The sequence below is a fragment of the Brachypodium distachyon genome, chromosome 5 (assembly GCF_000005505.3).
Source record: "Brachypodium distachyon strain Bd21 chromosome 5, Brachypodium_distachyon_v3.0, whole genome shotgun sequence".
In the NCBI taxonomy this organism is placed as follows: domain Eukaryota; kingdom Viridiplantae; phylum Streptophyta; class Magnoliopsida; order Poales; family Poaceae; genus Brachypodium; species Brachypodium distachyon.
In genome coordinates, this window is record NC_016135.3 from 7,253,834 (window position 1) to 7,272,136 (window position 18,303).

The window sequence follows — 18,303 nt, forward strand, 5'->3', positions numbered from 1 at the left end:
AGGAAGGTACGGATCTGGATTTCTCTGCCAAATCGGATGGATTGACAGAGGGTGACGAGGGCATCACTAGTCCTTTGTCATCTTTGTCTAATGATGATCTTGCTGTTCAAGATAAACCCAATGATCTACGCATTAGACCAATTACACGAGCACGTGCCAAGTTATTAGAACAACAGGTGAACTCACTCCTAACTGCACCTAATGTTTCTATTGATGAGAATTTTATACTGTCTAAGTTTTTGTATCTTTGTGTAATCAGATTTGAGGCTGAGGCAACCGTGGAGCGTGGAGCAGAGTAGGCCGCGTGCGAGGATTATCATGTGTTGTTATCCAACATCAAGATATGCGTGAGCGAGGAGAGGGAGGCAGGCATACCACAAATGAAGATGGAGGATACAAATCGCTAGAATAATAACTTGTGTGCAAGGGGCAGCCAACGACAAAAATGATCTGCCCACCACAAGTTGAGTACAAGTATGAGGCGCACCAGGACAGCCTACGACAAGTCCGACACGTCTAAGGGGTGCCCGGACCTGCGAGTTCTCGTTTAAGCCAAGTCCCATTCGGATTGCCTGTATGTGTCTGAGTCGAACCTAGTTTGAGTCTGAGTCTGAGTCCGTTTGCGTGTTTGGCTGCCCCTCGCCTATATATACAAGGGGAAAGCCTAGGGTTAGGGTTAGATCACGTTTTAGCTATTTTCGAGGGTATGGTTAATTGTGAGAAGCATTCATCTGAAATCCTATACACCATACTCGTTTCGATTGGGTGTTTTTATCTACTGAAATTTCGAGCGTAATCTGTCGTTCCACTGAGAATTGGAAGATTGCGAAACAGCTTGTGGTTGGCGGACTACTACGCAAATGTGTGATGTTGCGAATTTCCATTGGGTTGCAAGTTTGTCGTGCGGCGGCGAGTGAACAGCCGGAAGATTTGTAGAATCATACAAGTTATGCACGTTGCTCTCTGAGAAGATCGGGCCACCCTTATCATCTTGGTATCAGATTTCCATTGTTTACTCGGTGAGCATAATTTTACCCGTAGTTAGATTTGGTTTTCATTCTATCCAGAAAAGGACATACAAAAAAATTTAGGTTAGATTTTGCCATAGCCTTAGTTGCACCGTTTTTACTTGTGTTTAGTTGCTGGTCGTTTTCCTTTGCGTATCCTTTTCTTCCGTTTAGTTGATCTTATAGGTTTGTTTCCGAGTCTTTGTTCGGATCCACCAGATTGGTTTTTCTCCTTGTTCTAGTCGGAGTCGGCGAGATCAGTTTGTGTTCGAGTCCTACTCCAAGTCGGTTTGCTGTTTCTGTGTCCAACACTTAGATCGGTTTTCCTTTCCAATCCGAGTTCTATCTGGCTTCAGTTGGGGGTCGGTTTCCCTTTCCAATCCGAGTTGTCGAGTCCGAATACGTTTTGGTTTCCGAGTGATAGCCTTTTCTTCTTTGTGTAAACTTACTTATTTGAGACTAGCATATCTTTTGCTCTACGGGCTGCTCTTGTTTTTCCTTTTAGTATCCGATCTGTAAGTTGATCCGAGTTCCGGAAAGTTTCGGACACAAGGAAAGAGGAGGGGAGAGCCAAAAAAAAAAGAGTCTGGAAACCTCTCCGAAATTTTTTCGAGCCTCTACTATTTTTACACTTCCGGAATTGTTTTTAGCTATCCGCCGTTCTAGCGGAAAATTTGTGATCCAAAATTTGTTGTTTTCACGCAGCGACGTAGCTTTTGCTAGTGTCTCTCCTTGTGCATTGCAACACGAGCTTTCCTCCGACGTATATCATATTTTCAGCTCTTCCATGTAGTTGCATTTGCCCCAATTATCTCCACCGTCTGTCTTTCCCTTGTGAGTTGAGTCATACGATCAGCACTAGGCCTTGTAATTTGGTGTTGTTAGGTATCCCAACCAAGCTCCACCTTATACACCTTAGTTGTCGTGTGATAGTCTTGACCCATAAAATTCGCTTGATCACACACCCGTGTGTTTCAGCCACCGCGGTGATAAGTAGCTTTTTCAATTCACTTCGGAACGGTAAGATACCTTGTTATTTTCAATTTTGAGTGAGTTGAGTGTTTCCACATATATATATACACACTTGGTTGCTGCTGTTTTTGTGTCTACCATGGCTATAGAAGCTGATCAGTACGATGTGGCGAAGAAGCAAGATGCTACAGCCCTGGTGCAGTTCTATCAATATGAGGCGCTTTGTATGCACTTTCAGCGTCAACTCGGCCTCAATATTGATCCCCTCGCAGAGCAAGTGTAGAACATGGAGCTGAAGGTGGACAATACAGAGAAGACCGTGAATGACACGCATCAATCTCTCACCGCGTTGCAGCAATCGGTTGACGCGCTCCAGCGGTCCATTGATGCTATTTAAACCACTTTGGATGGGTTGCAAGGCGATGAAGAGAGTGTCCATGCTCGTGAGGATGACGGCAGTCAACGTTAACGGTTTCAGCAAGTCAATCGTGATTGCCGAGTGCACGATGACATTCCCAATCGTCGCTGGATGGGTGGTCGTGGTGGTGGTCCGCATGGTCGTGGATTTGCTGATCATGATGTTGACGGTGATTTCAGGAAGCCACACCATCATGATGATGATGGCTTGGGCATGCCCAAGTTTACAATTCCAAAGTTTGAAGGCTCCACTGATGTTGAAGAGTATCTCAATTGGGAGCTGAAGGTTGAGAAGTTATGGCGCATGCATGAGTACACCGAAGATAGAAAGATCAAGTTGGCGTCCTCTGAATTTGATGGTTATGCTTTGCTATGGTGGGAGAACCTTGTGCAAACACGAGAAGAGGAAGGATTGCCCGCTATTGTCACTTGGTTGTCTATGAAGAGAGAGATGCGTGAGCGTTTTATTCCACGCAACTACACCCGTTCTATTTATGATAAGTTGCAGAATTTGAAGCAAGGTACCAAGTCAGTGGATGACTATCATCAGGAGATGGAGCTTATTATGCAGCGTGCCCGCGTACGTGAAGATGCTGAACAAGCCATGCATCGTTTTCTTTCAGGTCTGAACTTCAATATTAAGCGCATTGTCCAGCATTATCAGTACCATGACATCACAGAGTTGCTGCATCAAGCACGTGAAGCAGAGGCTCAGTTGGCGGAAGATGCGAAGTTTGCCGCACGTAATACCGCTGCCAAGGGTCGTTTTACACCATGGACAACGAGCAGCGTGTCTACTCCTAGTACGGTATCCAGGTCACGTGGCACTTTCAACACCAAGCCCGAGGTTGCTGTTTCTACTACCAAGAAGCCGGTGTAGCCCGCTACTAGTTCTGCCTCGTCCTCTAATTCCCCTGCTCGTAACAGGGATATCATTTGCCATACCTTCGGCGGACGAGGCCATATCCAGCAAGATTTCCCCAATAAGAGGATTATGCTTGTGAATGAAGAAACCGGTGAATATGAATCCGGTGATGAGGTTGATCCCGAATCTGTTTTTGAGGAAGATGAGGAGGATCCCCATGCTATTGTTTATGCTGATGCTACACATCTTCCAACCATAGTTTGTACGCCAAAAGTTTTGAGTGTGGTGCCTAGCTCGGCCGAGGAGCGCCGTTGTTTCACACCAAGGTCATTGTGGGACACGACAAGGCATGCAAGGTGATTATCAATGGAGGAAGTTGTCACAATCTAGCTAGTAAAGAGCTTTGCACAAAACTGAAGTTGAAGTATTTACCGCACCCCAAACAATACTATATTCTGTGGCTTAGTGATCACGGCGAGATGAAGATTAGCCACATGGTGCGTGTTGAGTTTCAGATTGGACCATATAAGGACACCGTTGAGTGTGATGTGGTTCCTGTGACGGTGTGGCATTTGCTTTTGGAACGTCCGTGGCAATCAGATCGAGATGTTCGTCATCATGGGCGAGCTAATACTTATAGTCTCCATTGGCATGGCAAGGAGGTGATCTTACATCCTATGACACCACAACAGATTGTTAATGAATCTTGTCAAAAAGTTGAAGTAAATCGTGAGAATGAGCGTGAGAGATTAGATAGGTGAGCGACTCCACATTCGGTGAGTGAGTGCCAAAAGCCAAATTTGAGTGGTAAACAAAACAGTGAGGGAGAGAATTCCTTAGTAATGCTAGCCACCAAATCAGATTTGAGAGAGTTCAGCGAGGATCCTACTTTGGAACCTTTTGTGCTTATGTGCAAAGGTGTTCTTCTTTCTACTAACTATATAACCCCGCTGCCTATTAGTGTTTCTCATGTTTTGCAGGAATTCAACGATGTTTTTCGGATGAAGTCCCCGCTGGTTTGCCACCATTGAGAGGGATTGAGCATCAAATTGACTTGATTTCAGTAGCGTCGCTGCCCAATCGTCCACCATACCGTACGAACCCCGACGAGATGAAGGAAATTCAGAAACAAGTACAACCGCTTCTCGACAAAGGTTATATTCGCGTAAGCTTAAGTCCTTGTGTTGTTCCTGTTATTTTAGTGCCTAAGAAAGATGGTACTTGATGCATGTGTGTAGATTGTAGAGAGATTAATAACATCACTATTCGATATCTATCGTGGCGGTGTCACGGTAGATGCCATAGGATGGCTTAACTTGGGGCCGATGGACGATGGAGGATCCGGAGGAGGGAGGACGTGGAGGGAAACACGCATAAATCACACAAGCACACACAGATCTACCCATGTTCGGAGTCCTCTTGCCGAGGTAAGACTCCTACTCCTGCTTTCTTGTATTAGCCGGGATAGACAAGCTATACAATGGCGCTCCTTGAGCTGTATTCTTAAGGAAGAAGAAGAAGAAGGGGAAAAATCCTAGATGTCTAAGTGCTCAGTCCCTCTCCACAGACATGTCACACTGACATGTGGGTCGAGTCTAACGTCATCTTCTTTGGGCCCCGCCGGGCACGCGGCTTGGTTCCCTCCAGGTAGCACCGCAGGGGACAAGACAACTTTACTTTTCCCTGGCATCTTGCAACGAGTATAGCTATCCTCTGCCGGCTTCCGTCAGAGATTCTCTTTCGGTGCTTCTTTTGTGCAGTCACCTGGCACCGGTACGTAAGCGCTGACTGCTTTTCTGAGATAATGATGGCGCTGCTTTACTCTGCACTGTGTGGTCAGGATAAGACCGTTGAGAGATCTCGGCCATCGCCGAGATGAAGGTGCTCGTTCTTATCCTGCAAACTCATAAGACAAGATAGTCATGCCGGCATACGCCCGGGATGCCGGCTTAGTGTTAGTTTGACGTTACGATGCCGGCATGCATAACCATGCCGGCTTTGCCTCCGTCATCTCGGCTAGAGCATGTCGTCATGACCCTACCCGGGGTTATACCCCCGACACTAGTCCCGAAGCTGTTGCGGTTCGGCAGGGAAGAATGTTGGGCCACGACAGTTTCCCATAGACAAACCATTAAAGCCTACGAGGGCTTAGCCGAGGAGGATGCCGAGACAACCCCGAGTTCTCTTACCGAGATCAAGTTATCCTGACATATCGGGTCGGCGCTCTTATCCAGCCCCTGGCCGAGATTTCTTCTCCTTCATGCCCGACAGTGGAAAACTCACTCCTGCCGACTTTGATGCCACCTGTTGCTTGTGATCTGGGCTCTTCTAAAATAACGGGAGGATAAGACACGAGTTACTGCCGTTGCGCTTTTTGAGGTGAGCGCGTCGTCCCATCGGACAGTAAAGCCGACAGAGCCATTAAGAGGGGAATTTGAGTTCCCACGCAGACACTTATCCTCCCGGATCTTGCGGGATTCTCGGCGCCACGCCGCGCAGTAACCAAGCTTGTGCGCTTTAATGGGGTTAACGGCTCAAGAACCGTGCGCGTTCTTCCCGTTGGCCACGGGGATCGTGGGTGCGGAGGATCCGCACCCCATTACTGTGCCGCGGGTATAAATAACAGGGGGAGGGCGAGGGTAAAAAACCCTTCGCACTCCTCGCCTTCTTCGCATTCCTCTGCTCTCTCGCTCCTTGCGCACTCTGCCGCCGTTGCTAGCTCGGAACTCCTCCGCCGCTACGGTTTCTTGCTCTCACCATCGAGCTTGCCGCCGCTAGTTCGCTCGCATCCGCCTGAGTCTCCGCCGCACTTGCTTGCTTGCCTGAGCCTCGCGCAAGCACCTTCCTCACCGAAAACTCCAAACCCTAGATCTACTCTCCATCCATGGCGTCTTCTTCCCAGAACCCCGCCGTCGACCCTGCTGCTCAGCAGGCTCAGGAGAGGACCGATTCCGAGCGAGCCGGCTGGGAGGGGTCCGATGTCACTCCGGCGGACATCGAGTGGCTCCGCCTCTCCTGGCGGATCCCGGAGGACGTCGAATCCCGGGTTCCCGGCAACGAGACCGTGCCGACTCCTGAGCTTGGTGAGCATGTCGTTTTCCTTGCTCACTTCGAACGCGATTTCGCTCTTCCTGCTAGCGATTTTCTTAGGAATTTCCTAGATTTCTTTGGCCTCCAGCCGCACCACCTTCCGGCGAATGCCATCCTCACTCTCTCGGCATTCGTCACTTGCTGCGAGGGCTATCTCGGCCTCTGGCCCTCCATCGACCTGTGGTCCCGGTACTTCATGTTCCGGTCACAGCTTCTTCCTTGACAAGGAGAATCCCGGCGCCGCGAAGCCGATGACCCAATGCGGCGCCGCCACCGTCATTCCTCGCCGGGGTTCTGCCTTCCCCCGGATTCAGGGTCTTGAGTCTTGTAAAAAATGGCTCAAGACCTTTTTCTACGTCAAGAACACCTCCGACACCGACAGAATCAACCTACCGGGATTCGAAGTCGGCCCTCCGGAGGAGAAGAGCAACTAGACCTATGACCCGAAGGAGACCCTCCCGGAGGTCAACAAGATCCACGCCGGCATCCTTGAACTCAAGGATAACGGGATGATGGCTGACGACCTGTTAGCCACCTTCGTGTATCGGCGTCTCTGTCCGCTCCAGCGCCGAGTACACAAGATGTGTTTTTATGGCGGCCAATTCGACCCGGACAGAGTGTTGACCTTCAAGCTCACTCATGCTGAAGTCCGGCGCCGGGTCAAAGCGATCGCCAAGACAAACATGTCGGAGCAATGGACATGGGGCATGCCGGCATTCAGCCGGGATCGCCACGCTCCTCCGGTAAGTTTTTGTTCTCATTTAACTCCTGTTCATATCCGACACATGGTTATGCCGGCATTTATCCGGCAAAGGCTTATCTCTGCTCAACCTGATTTCTTTATGCTGAGGTTGTCTCTTCAGCATAGCGAAGTCGGGAATTCCCCGGACAAACGCTTTGCGGCCCCTCGCAGGTCCGTTGACGCCGAGGATCCGGACTCCGAGGACTTCATGCCGATTGCCCATGCCGCCCTCGTTGTGTCAAATGTAAGGCTCTCCAACATTTTCTCGCAGTCCTTATAGTATTCGTCACCAAAATGCTTATTCCTGCTTTATCCCGGAAATAGCCGACTCGGGCGAGCGTGCTGCTGTGGCGTTGGATCCGGCTGCTGCTGTGGCACCGGTCCGGGAGAAACGCGCAGTCATAAAGCGCGCCGCCGAGAAAGATCTTCCGCAGAATGTGAAGCGGAAGAAAACTGCGGCATGTGGACCCAAACCCAAGCTCCTGATTGCTGGGTAAGACCAATATTACCTCAATCGTTGATATCAGTTTTCTTCTTTATTGCCATGCCAGCGACTAACTTTTACTTCTGTAGGGCGGCTTTGACGGCCACGCAATCTTGGACGTGTATCACGTCGGAGATTCCGGTGGCTCCATCTCCCCGTGCCGAGGCTGCGACCCAAGCCACGAGTGAGCCCGAGACCGCAGTGGATCCGACATCCTTCGTCTAGGATGTCGGCCCGAGCGCAGACGCGCCGAACGTCGTCTCAGCCGGGACATCCGCAGCCGGGACTGCCCCCTCCTCGGCAGCAACCGAGACGTTGACGGAGCCGCAGGCCACGGAGACAGCGCAACAGCTGGCAACGGGGCCTCAAGAAACCCAAGGGCCGCAACCGACTTCAACAGCTCCATCGCTCCTGCAAAGGCCAAGAAGGCTAAGAGCTCCGCAACTGCGACGGGATCGGCCCCTCCGGGTTCCTCTGGCCCACAGCCTTCTGGAAGGCACCAGGGAGTTCCCCTCCGAACGTCCAGTGGGCACAGCTGGGGGTCGCTGGGCCAGTTTGTAACGGACTGGAACAGCACCGACAATTACGAGGTGACCTCCAGCACCCTTCAGGCGGCTCGGCAAAGCCCGTTGGTGGGACCTCCACCTGCGGCGACTCCAGAGTTGGTGGCTACCCGGATGTACCAAGCAAGGGTGGCCTTGTTTGAGGCCAACCGATCTGCAGAGTTATGAAAAATTTCTTAAAAGATTTTGCTCTTAATTCCAGCATAGTATCCATACTCCTAGTGCCTGAGGTTTAGGGCGAGTAAGAATTAATCGGTGTGAAGCTTATCCCCTTGAAATTTCAAACACTCTGCAACACTTAGAAACTCCAAACACTTATTCTCCGAGATTCAGAGCGGGTTTAGAATAGTCGGCCTGAAGCTTTAGAAGCTTCAAACACTTATTTCCCGAAATTCAAGCCGGGTTTAGAATAGTCGGCCTCAAGCTTTAGAAACTCCAAACACTTATTCCCTGAGATTCAGGCCGGGTTTAGAATAGTCGGCCTGAAGCTTTAGAAGCTTCACACACTTATTCCCCGAGATTCAGGCCGAGTTTAGAATAGTCGGCCTGAAGGTTTAGAAGCTTCAAACGCTTATTCCCCGAGATTCAGGCCGGGTTTAGAATAGTCGGCCTGAAGGTTTAGAAGCTTCAAACGCTTATTCCCCGAGATTCAGGCCGGGTTTAGAATAGTCGGCCTGAAGCTTTAGAATCTTCAAACACTTATTTCCTGAGATTCAGGCCGGGTTTAGAATAGCCGGCCTGAAGCTTTAGAAGCTTCAAACACTTATTCCCCGAGATTCAGGCCAGGTTTAGAATAGTCGGCCTGAAGCTTGTAATTGCCGACCTCCTATTGCACTAAACAAACCAGTGAATTATTGCTTTGCAGTCCTGCATGAACAAGCGCACCGCTACCTTCAAGACTTTGCTAGCAAAGTACAAGAAGTTGGAGGATGAGGTGAAGAAGTGCAAGGGTCTGGTCGCCGAGACCGAGACCCGCGCCGTTGCCGCCGAGAAAGAGGATGCCGAGAAGACCCGACGGTTCAAGGTTGTCCGGCATCAGCTCATCGAGATCGAGACCATGCTGACCAGTAAGTTGCCTTGACACAAATTTCTTCATCTGATCACTTGTCCGAGTAATAGTAATAAAATGCCGAGACTCATTACTATCCTTTGCGCTTTTTGTCAGACTTTTTCCCACAATCGGTCGAGACCGCCCAAGCCGCCGTGATCAAGGTGCGTAGGAAGAGGGATCCAGCCTGGACAACCCCTTCGAATACGACTTAGAGGATTATCTGGTTAGCATTGCTAGCCGGGTAAAGCCTCTAAAATCGTTCGGGGTGAACATGTTGAACGTCGGCATCTGTGCATTCCGGGCTCTGTGGCCGGGAGAGGAGGCTTCGACCGGCATCCCCGAATTGGCAACGCGCCTGCTGGAGGGGGGGATCGCCTCAACGAGTGGCGGGAATCGGCCGCGCGCGACGGCGCCGACGAGGCCTTGTCGTTCGTACTATCTTGGTACGACGGCATCAACCTTGACATGCTGCAGTCAATGCGTGCCGGTTCCCCCTACCTCACGAACCCCGAGCTGGTTGCGAAGCGCAAGGAGCGGGCCTATTCCTTCATCCAGTATGCCGACGTGCATACATTTGTGGAGGGCCCGACATCTGAAGCAAAGGCCGAGATGACCGACGGAGACGTGGAAAAGGCAGTGGATGAGGAGATCGCCGTCGAGTCGGCCTCCACCGTGATGGATGCTCCGAGTTCCGGCGCCAACAACCCTTCTGTCTCTTTTTAGCTATGTCAGAAAAAACTTTAGAATTATCAGATCCTCGGAATGCCGGGTGCAAATGTAACCGGAATACCATACTTTTGTTTGCAAGGCACCATGTTTTTAATTTAATTAAGTCTTTTGTTTATCGAATTTCCGACCGAGTCCCCGAGTTCATCTTTTCTCTTAGTGAAATTTTATGACTTCGGTTCTTTTGTCTGCCTGATCGGCGTTCGACGTATGAATCGCAAAGTGATAAAACCACCCTTTCGAAAAAAGTAACTCGATGGATTCGCTTGGCAATAACCGAGTTAAGAAAGAAATGCCGAGTTAAAAGAACGTGCATCTTGGATCGCTTTATTGCTTGTTTCCGCAATCACTTTTCATGTGTTCGGTTATCTTATACCCGTCTCTAGCTTGCCATGAAGCCGAGTTGCGGACAACAGCGAAGTCATAGAGGGGATTTTCAACACCGACACATTACTAAACTGACATAAGATTACACAACTAAGCCATGCCGACATACGAAAGATAATTGCAATACAGCACTTAAATGATATGGAAGTCCCCGAGTTTCTTTTAAGAACCCGACGGATAATTTCATTGTCTTAAAAGATTCAGCATAAGAAAAAAACGATACAAATACTGAGCTCTCAAGTATAGAACGGACGAAGCAAAGCGACGTTCCATGGCCGCTTGGTCTCCTCGCTTGACCGGTCCATCCTTTTCGCCTTGGGATCTTGTGCATCTATAAGATAGTAGGAATCATTGTGAAGCGCTTTGCTCACAATGAAGGGTCCTTCCCATGGGGGTGATGGTTTGTGCATGCCGGCTGTGCGCTGCACAAGTCGGAGGACGAGGTCCCCTTCCCTGAATACTCGCGGGTTGACCTTTTGGCTGTGATAATGCCTTAGGTGCTGTTGATAGAAGGCCGACCGAGACAGAGCCAATTCCCGTGCTTCTTCGAGCAGGTCGACTTCATTTTCTCGGGCCTCTTTTACCTCGGCGTCCATATACATGGTTACTCGTGGAGAGTCATGTTCAATGTCGGCTGGTAGGGCACGAGGAAGAATGGCGTGTAGCCTGTAGAGTGATTGGGAGTCGTCCTGAGACTCCATAGCACAGCCGGGAGTTCGTCCAGCCAGCATCCCGGAGTACGTTCCAATGGTTTGATTAGCCGAGGTTTTATGCCGGCTAAATCCGTGCCGTTTGCTCTTTCCACTTGTCCATTGGACTGAGGATGTGCTACGGAAGCGATATCCAGGCGGATTTTCTTTTCCGCACAAAATCGCGCGAAAGGTCCCTCTGCGAAGTTCGTTTCATTATCCGTGATGACACTATGCGGGTACCCATATCTCAAGATGATGTCCTTCAGGAATGATACCGCAGTTTTGCCGTCACACTTTCGTATCGGCTTCACCTCAATCCACTTGGTGAACTTGTCGACCATAACCAAGATATGCGTCATGCCTCCTCGCGCCCGCTTGAACAGTCCCACCATATCCAAACACCAAACAGCAAACTGCCAAGTGATTGGAATAGTCTTGAGCTCGGATGCCAGCATATGAATCTTGATGGCATATCTCTGGCAGCCGTTACACTTCCTGACCATGTCTTCTGCTTCCTGTAGTGCACTTGGCTAGTAGAAACAATGTCGGAATGCCTTGCCCACTAGCGTTCGTGAAGATGTATGATGGTCGCACTCTACCTGATGAATATCCCAGAGTATTTCTTGCCCTTCTTCTGGATCGACGCATCGCTACAGGACATTTGTGACACTCCTCTTGTATAGCTCTCCATTGATGGTGGTGTACGCCTTCGCCCTTCTCTGAATTTTGTCTTGCCGTCACTTCCTCTTCTGGGAGACTCACATCCTTGAGGGAGGACATTATCGATTGCACCCAAGCCAGCACAGGACGAGTAGTGAAAATCGGTTCATCCGGTACGTCTACCTCCATTGGCTCAATTGCCATTGCTTTTGCCGTGTTCAGGCGCTCAGTCCCCGGGTTACCGGAACTGTCACCGCTGTCAATGTCCATGGGGGTGACATCGGCTTCTGAGCTCGCCGGGATAAATATCGATTCCGATTTTGGTGTTGGCTTGATGGATGGTTTGCGTTAATGCTCTAATGCCACACCAGCCGGAATAGCCTGTCGCGTTGAGCCGAGTTTCGATTGTGTGTCGGCTGCCTCATTTTTCGTCTGCGGTATATGGTGAAACTCGCACCCTTCAAAGTAACCACTGATCTTCTGAACGTGGAAACGGTATAGCGCCATATTGGCATCTAATGCATCCCAATTGCCGGAAGCTTGCTGGACTACCAGATCGGAATGACCAAAGCATTGAATTCGGCGGACTCCAATTTCTTTCGTCATTTTCAGTCCGTGCACAAGTGCCTCATACTCGGCAACATTTTTGGATGCTGCGAAGTGAATTTGCAATACGTACTTAAGTTGGTCGCGCTTTGGCGAGGTCAGAACTATGTAGGCACCAAGCCCACTTTTCATCTTAGAGCCGTCAAAATGCATTTTCCAGTAGTTAGTTTCCGGGGGCGGTGGTTCATACTCCATCTCAGCCCAATCCACCAAGAAATCCGTCAGAGTCTGAGATTTCACCGCATCTCGTCTGTCGTACTGCAGCGCATAAGGTGCTAACTCGACGGCCCACTTTGCGACCCGGCCGCTCGCGTCTTTGTTATTCATGATTTTCGAGACGGGCGCCTCACATATAACTCGGATCTGATGTGCCTCAAAGTAATGCTTCAGCTTCTTTGCCACCATATACACGCCATACGCCATTTTCTGGTAATGGGGGTAATTCTGCTTAGACGACGATAGCACCTCACTCAAGTAATATACCGGCCTTTGCACCGATTTGTCGTTTTAATCTTTTTCCACCAACATGACGGCGCTAACGACTCGGTTCGTTGCTACTATGTATAACAGCATTGGCTCCTTCTCCATTGGCGAGGCTAATATTGGTGCCGTAGCAATCATTTTCTTCAGCTCCTGGAAAGCTAGGTCTGCCTATGGCGTCCACACAAATTTGTCGGTTTTCTTCATCAGCTGGTATAAGGGCATAGTCTTTTCATCTAGCCGACTAACGAAACAACTCAGCGATGCTAGGCATCCAGTGAATTTTTGCACATCTTTGAGGCACTTCGGCAGTTTCATTCTTTCTATAGCGGCAATTTTCACATGGTTCGTTTCTATACCTCGGCTTGATACCAGAAACCCGAGCAATTTTCCTGCCGGCACACCGAATGTGCATTTGGCTTGGTTCAGTTTCATTCGGAACCTCCTCAGATTTGCAAATGTTTTCCGGATATCATCCAGGAGCGTGGCGCTTTCCTTGGTTTTTATGACGACATCGTCGACATATACCTTGAGGCCTTGAGTCATTGTAATGGGCTTGGACTCTCCCTGAGACCTAGAGTCTTGCATATATAAAAGGTCTAGGAGGGGGGAGCCAGGACAAGCAACAACGAGCAAGCCTCTCACATACACCCATCTCCACGTAGAACCCTAGAGTCGCGAGACTCCCCTTCGCCAGATCTACTCTGCGCATCATAGCCCCAGCGGCTCCATTGTAATCTCTCCATCAAAATCAAGATCAGACAAGCAGGACGTAGGGGTATTACCTTCCGAGGGCCCTGAACCTGGGTAAATCGTGTCCCTTGTGTCCTTGTTAGCTGACGGAGTTGCCGATACGCACGCTACGTGTCTTCTCCCTGATCTAAAGCTCATCAACATGGGCATTGTCAAAGGTGACCCTTCGTCATTGGCGCCGACCGTGGGGAAGACGTGTGTCGGATCTACGATTCCAGCGGCCTCATCTTCATCAGGCGAGTCGTCGACTCAGATTTGCGAATGTTTTCCGGATATCATCCAGGAGCGTGGCGCTTTCCTTGGTTTTTATGACGACATCGTCGACATATACCTGCACATTTTTGCTGAGCTGATCGTGCAAACATTTCTGCATGCATCTTTGATAAGTGGCCCCTGCATTTCTCAAACCAAATGGCATAGTGCGATAGCAATAATCCCCGGACGGGGTGATAAATGATGTCTTTATTTGATCATTAGGGTTCTGTGGTATCTGGTGAAAACCAGAGTAGGCGTCTACAAAAGACAGCAACTCACACTCGGCAGTGGAGTCGATCACTTGATCGATCCGAGGTAACGGAAATGGATCTTTGGAACATGCCTTGTTTAAGCTGGGGTAGTCGATACACATGCGCCATACCTTGGCAGTAGTTGGGTCATCTTTCTTCTTCTCAACCATGACCGGGTTCGACAGTCAGTTGGGATGCAACACTTCCATGATAAAGCCGGCAGCTAAGAGCCGGGATACCTCTTCCGATATGAATTTTCTTCTGTCGTCGGCGAAGCGTCGAAGGGGCTGCTTCACCGGTCTTGCATCTGGTCTGACATGTAATGAGTGCTCAGCCAACTCCCTCGGCACACCCGACAGGTCTTGATTTGACCATGCAAAGATATCCCGATTCTCACGGAGGAAGCTGCTGAGCTCGCCTTCCTATTTCTCTCCCAGGCCGGCACCAATGATGACTGACGTGGTTATGACTAATCACGTACTCAACTCAAGGATACCCGTCATGGCCCACCACGGGGTCCATGAGGAGAACGACTAGAACTCCTGGAGTCAACATGCCAATCTTGACGACTCGAGATAAGGAAGCTTTAAATATAACATATCTCATCATCGTAATGGGCTTGGACTCTCCCTGAGACCTAGACTCCTGCATATATAAAAGACTAGGAGGGGGGGAGCCAGGACAAGCAACAACGAGCAAGCCTCTCGCATACACCCATCTCCACGTAGAACCCTAGAGTCGCGAGACTCCCCTTTGCCAGATCTACTCTGCGCATCATAGCCCCGGCGGCTCCATTGTAATCTCTCCATCGAAATCAAGATCAGACAAGCAGGACGTAGGGGTATTACCTTCCGAGGGCCCTGAACCTGGGTAAATCGTGTCCCTTGTGTCCTTGTTAGCCGACGGAGTCACCGATACGCACGCTACGTGTCTTCTCCCTGATCTAAAGCTCATCAACATGGGCATTGTCAAAGATGACCCTTCGTCAATGACGGTGCGGTCCGGGAACTCGCTGTCAACCTGTACCTTCTTTGTCTCCTTGGCTGCTTGAAAAGCCACACTTCCATGGGGATTGGTCATATCCGGCAGGCCAATTTGCGCCGCCTGAGCCATCGCAACAGCCTCTTGTAACTTCTTCTTCTCGCCAGCGATGACAAGCGACTCGGCTAGAGCAAATCCGTCCGCTGCACACTCCATTGAGCGTTTGTAGTTGCCAGCAATGGTTATGGTACCATTTGGTCCCGGCATCTTTATCTTCAGATAGCCAATGTGAGTAGTAGCCATGAACTTGGCAAGTGCCGGTCTGTCAAGCAGCGCATGGTACGGACTGCTAAGGCCACCACCTCGAACACTAGGTTCTCAGTCCGACAGTTCTTCCTGGTGCCAAATAAGACATCCACTAGGATCTTGCCTCCCGGGGCACAAGACACTCCCGGCACAATACCGTGAAAGGTAGTCCGGCTGGGCTCAAGCATGTATCAGTAATGCCGAGCTTAAGCATCGTGTCCCGGTACAGGATATTGATGCTGCTCCCATTATCAATGAGAACCCGAGTGAACTTGACGTTAATGTCGGGCCCGATGAGTGTTGGGTCGACCACCAGAGCATATCCACCAGGGTTGGGCATAACCTTAGGATGGTCTGCCTGGTTCCAGTTGATCTCCTGCTCCGACCAATACATGAACTTTGGAACAACCGGCATAACAGCATTGACCTCCATCTCTCGCCTGCGCTGACTTTGCTTGTCAGTTGGCTCAGTGATGAAGATCATGTAGCTTTGGTGATTGAAGCGATCCCCCTTCACCAACGGTTCGATCTCTGTGCTTACTGTGCTAGTCCCTGGATCGACTCACTAGCACACACAGTTTCATGATGAAATATACAGAAGCAAAGGTCAAAGTACTTTATTACATCGCATCATCCAGAATTTAATAATACTTACAACCTCGCATGACCTCCTAGGCCAGCATAACAAATAATGTTCAAAACCATGATAACAATGTATGATGAAACTGCAGTGGAAAGGTAGAGTAAAAGGGCCTCATCTACTCCCAGAGGAGAGAGCATGTTGGAATGTAAGCACATGACACAAAGAAATATCGACGAATCTCACTCTTCGTCAGTTTCACCTGCATTATTAATTGCAGCCACTACGTGGTCAATACATTTGAATGTATTGGCAAGCTCACTAGAGTTATAAAGGACCTACCAAGTACATGCATAGTTTGGCTAAGTGGGGTTTGGCTACTTTGCATAAAAACATCATTATTCAAATCCTATCGTTTGTTTTTAGACAAATAGTTTTGAATTCTATTGGACATGGGGTAGAAACACCCATGCTCCTATTAACCTAGGCACATTAAGTAGAAACATCAATGCTCCTACCTAGTTCTAACCATTCATTTTATTAGGAAATTAGAATGAGTGAGACTTTCCTTACAGCCCCAATATCCAGTTGCTCATAATTGTCCGTAACCGGGGACACGGCTAAGTACTTAGTTTGACACCCTCGAGAGGTGGTACACTTTACCCACAAGAATTCGACGTGTTAATCCCTTGCTGTCCTCCGGGTGGAGTAGCAACGGCATCGACTTCAAGAATTTTCAGAACATGTTCACCCAAACCACCTGAGGGACCCGCGCTCCCACCTACACAACTACCTCAGTACAATCCCTCGGATCTGGGTAAACATTTCTTACTCCATCCAGGCAGAGCCCATATTACCATGTGGTTGTACTGGAAGCTACTAAACAGGAAACTAGTCCAGTCTCTGGTTATCCCGGGTGGCATCCCACATTGTGACGAAGTCGCTCCCCGAATCCACGGGAGAGACGTCCATGGACGATCCATCTCCGAATCCACGGAGACTCGACTCAGAGGGACCCATAGAAATGGACCTAACGTCATGACATCCGAATACTCAAAGCAGCCCACAGGACGGTTCATTGAATTACTTGTTTTGCCATACACAAGGAAAACTATATTTGTAATTCAATAGTATCACATTGTAATAATACCACCCTCGTATATTATCATAGCATAGCATTTTACTACTACGATGGCAATTGGTGGTAAGGTCATGACAAAGGGTATCCTATACTAGTAGGACAGATCATAGCTAGTATAGATACAATAATAACCCTAACAATGCAACTAATAAAATCTAGTGCATAATAAAATAATGGGTAAATGATCAAAGTGAACTTGCCTTGATAGTAGTTGGTATTCAAACACTCTTCGTAATCACACAGTTCGCTCTCCGAGAAAACTATACAATCAGGCAAACATACACATACATAAACACACCATACAAACAAAGAATATGTATGCCATGATGCAATGCAAATTATGTGACATGAGTTTTGGTTTATTTTATTTGGGTGATCTACTGATTCAAAGCATTGATAATTAAGCACATGCGATTAGGGTTTTTAAACAAAAGCAAAAGTTAGGGTTTAAAACCTAAAATGAGGTTTTATTTGCATCTGCAAAGCAATTTAATTCAAAATATTTATTTCTCTGCCCCATTGAACAGAGCACAATAAAACAAATTTTTGGGCTCTGGTTTCATTCAAAAAGGATCTCTAAATAATTAGTTATGATTTAAACGGCATAAAACCCTAATCTGTAATTTGAATGTGATTCAAATAATCAAATTTGAAATTGGAAAGTGCCAAAAGATCACTAAATTTGGCCAATTAGATTTAAAGTTATGATCATTTGAAGTTACAGGGGCCTATCTGCAAAAAGACCATTTAATTATTCCGGGGGGGTTAAAATTACATTCTCATTTTATAAACCAGGGGCCACGTGGCGCGTTATTATTGGACGGTACCGGTTCGGTTTATAAATATATCCGAGCCATTAGATCTAACTTATAAAGATCGGACGCTCCAAAGTGCGTACCGGTTCGTTTTATAAGTGATCTAATCCTAGCCATCGATCTAGATCGGACGGACGAGAGGCTAGGGTTTCTTACCGGGCGGCGGCGGGCTGCCGGAGTTGGAGGAGACGGCGGCGCGGGCACGGGCGCGGCGGCGCGGGGCGCTCCGGCGAGGCGGGCGACGCGGGGGTGGTCGGGAACGGCGCGGCGCGGCACGACGGAGACGGGGGCGCGGTCGGCGGCGCTCGGGGATGACACGGTCGGCGCCTAGGACGAGGAAGACGCGACGGCGCGGGGCGGCTCCGGCGAAGCTTCGGGCGGCGGTGCGGGCGGTGCTGCAGGGCACAAAGATGGAGAAGGAGCGCGTCAAACGAACCGCGAGGAGGAGAGAAAGAATATGGGGGAGGTCCGGTCGTTCT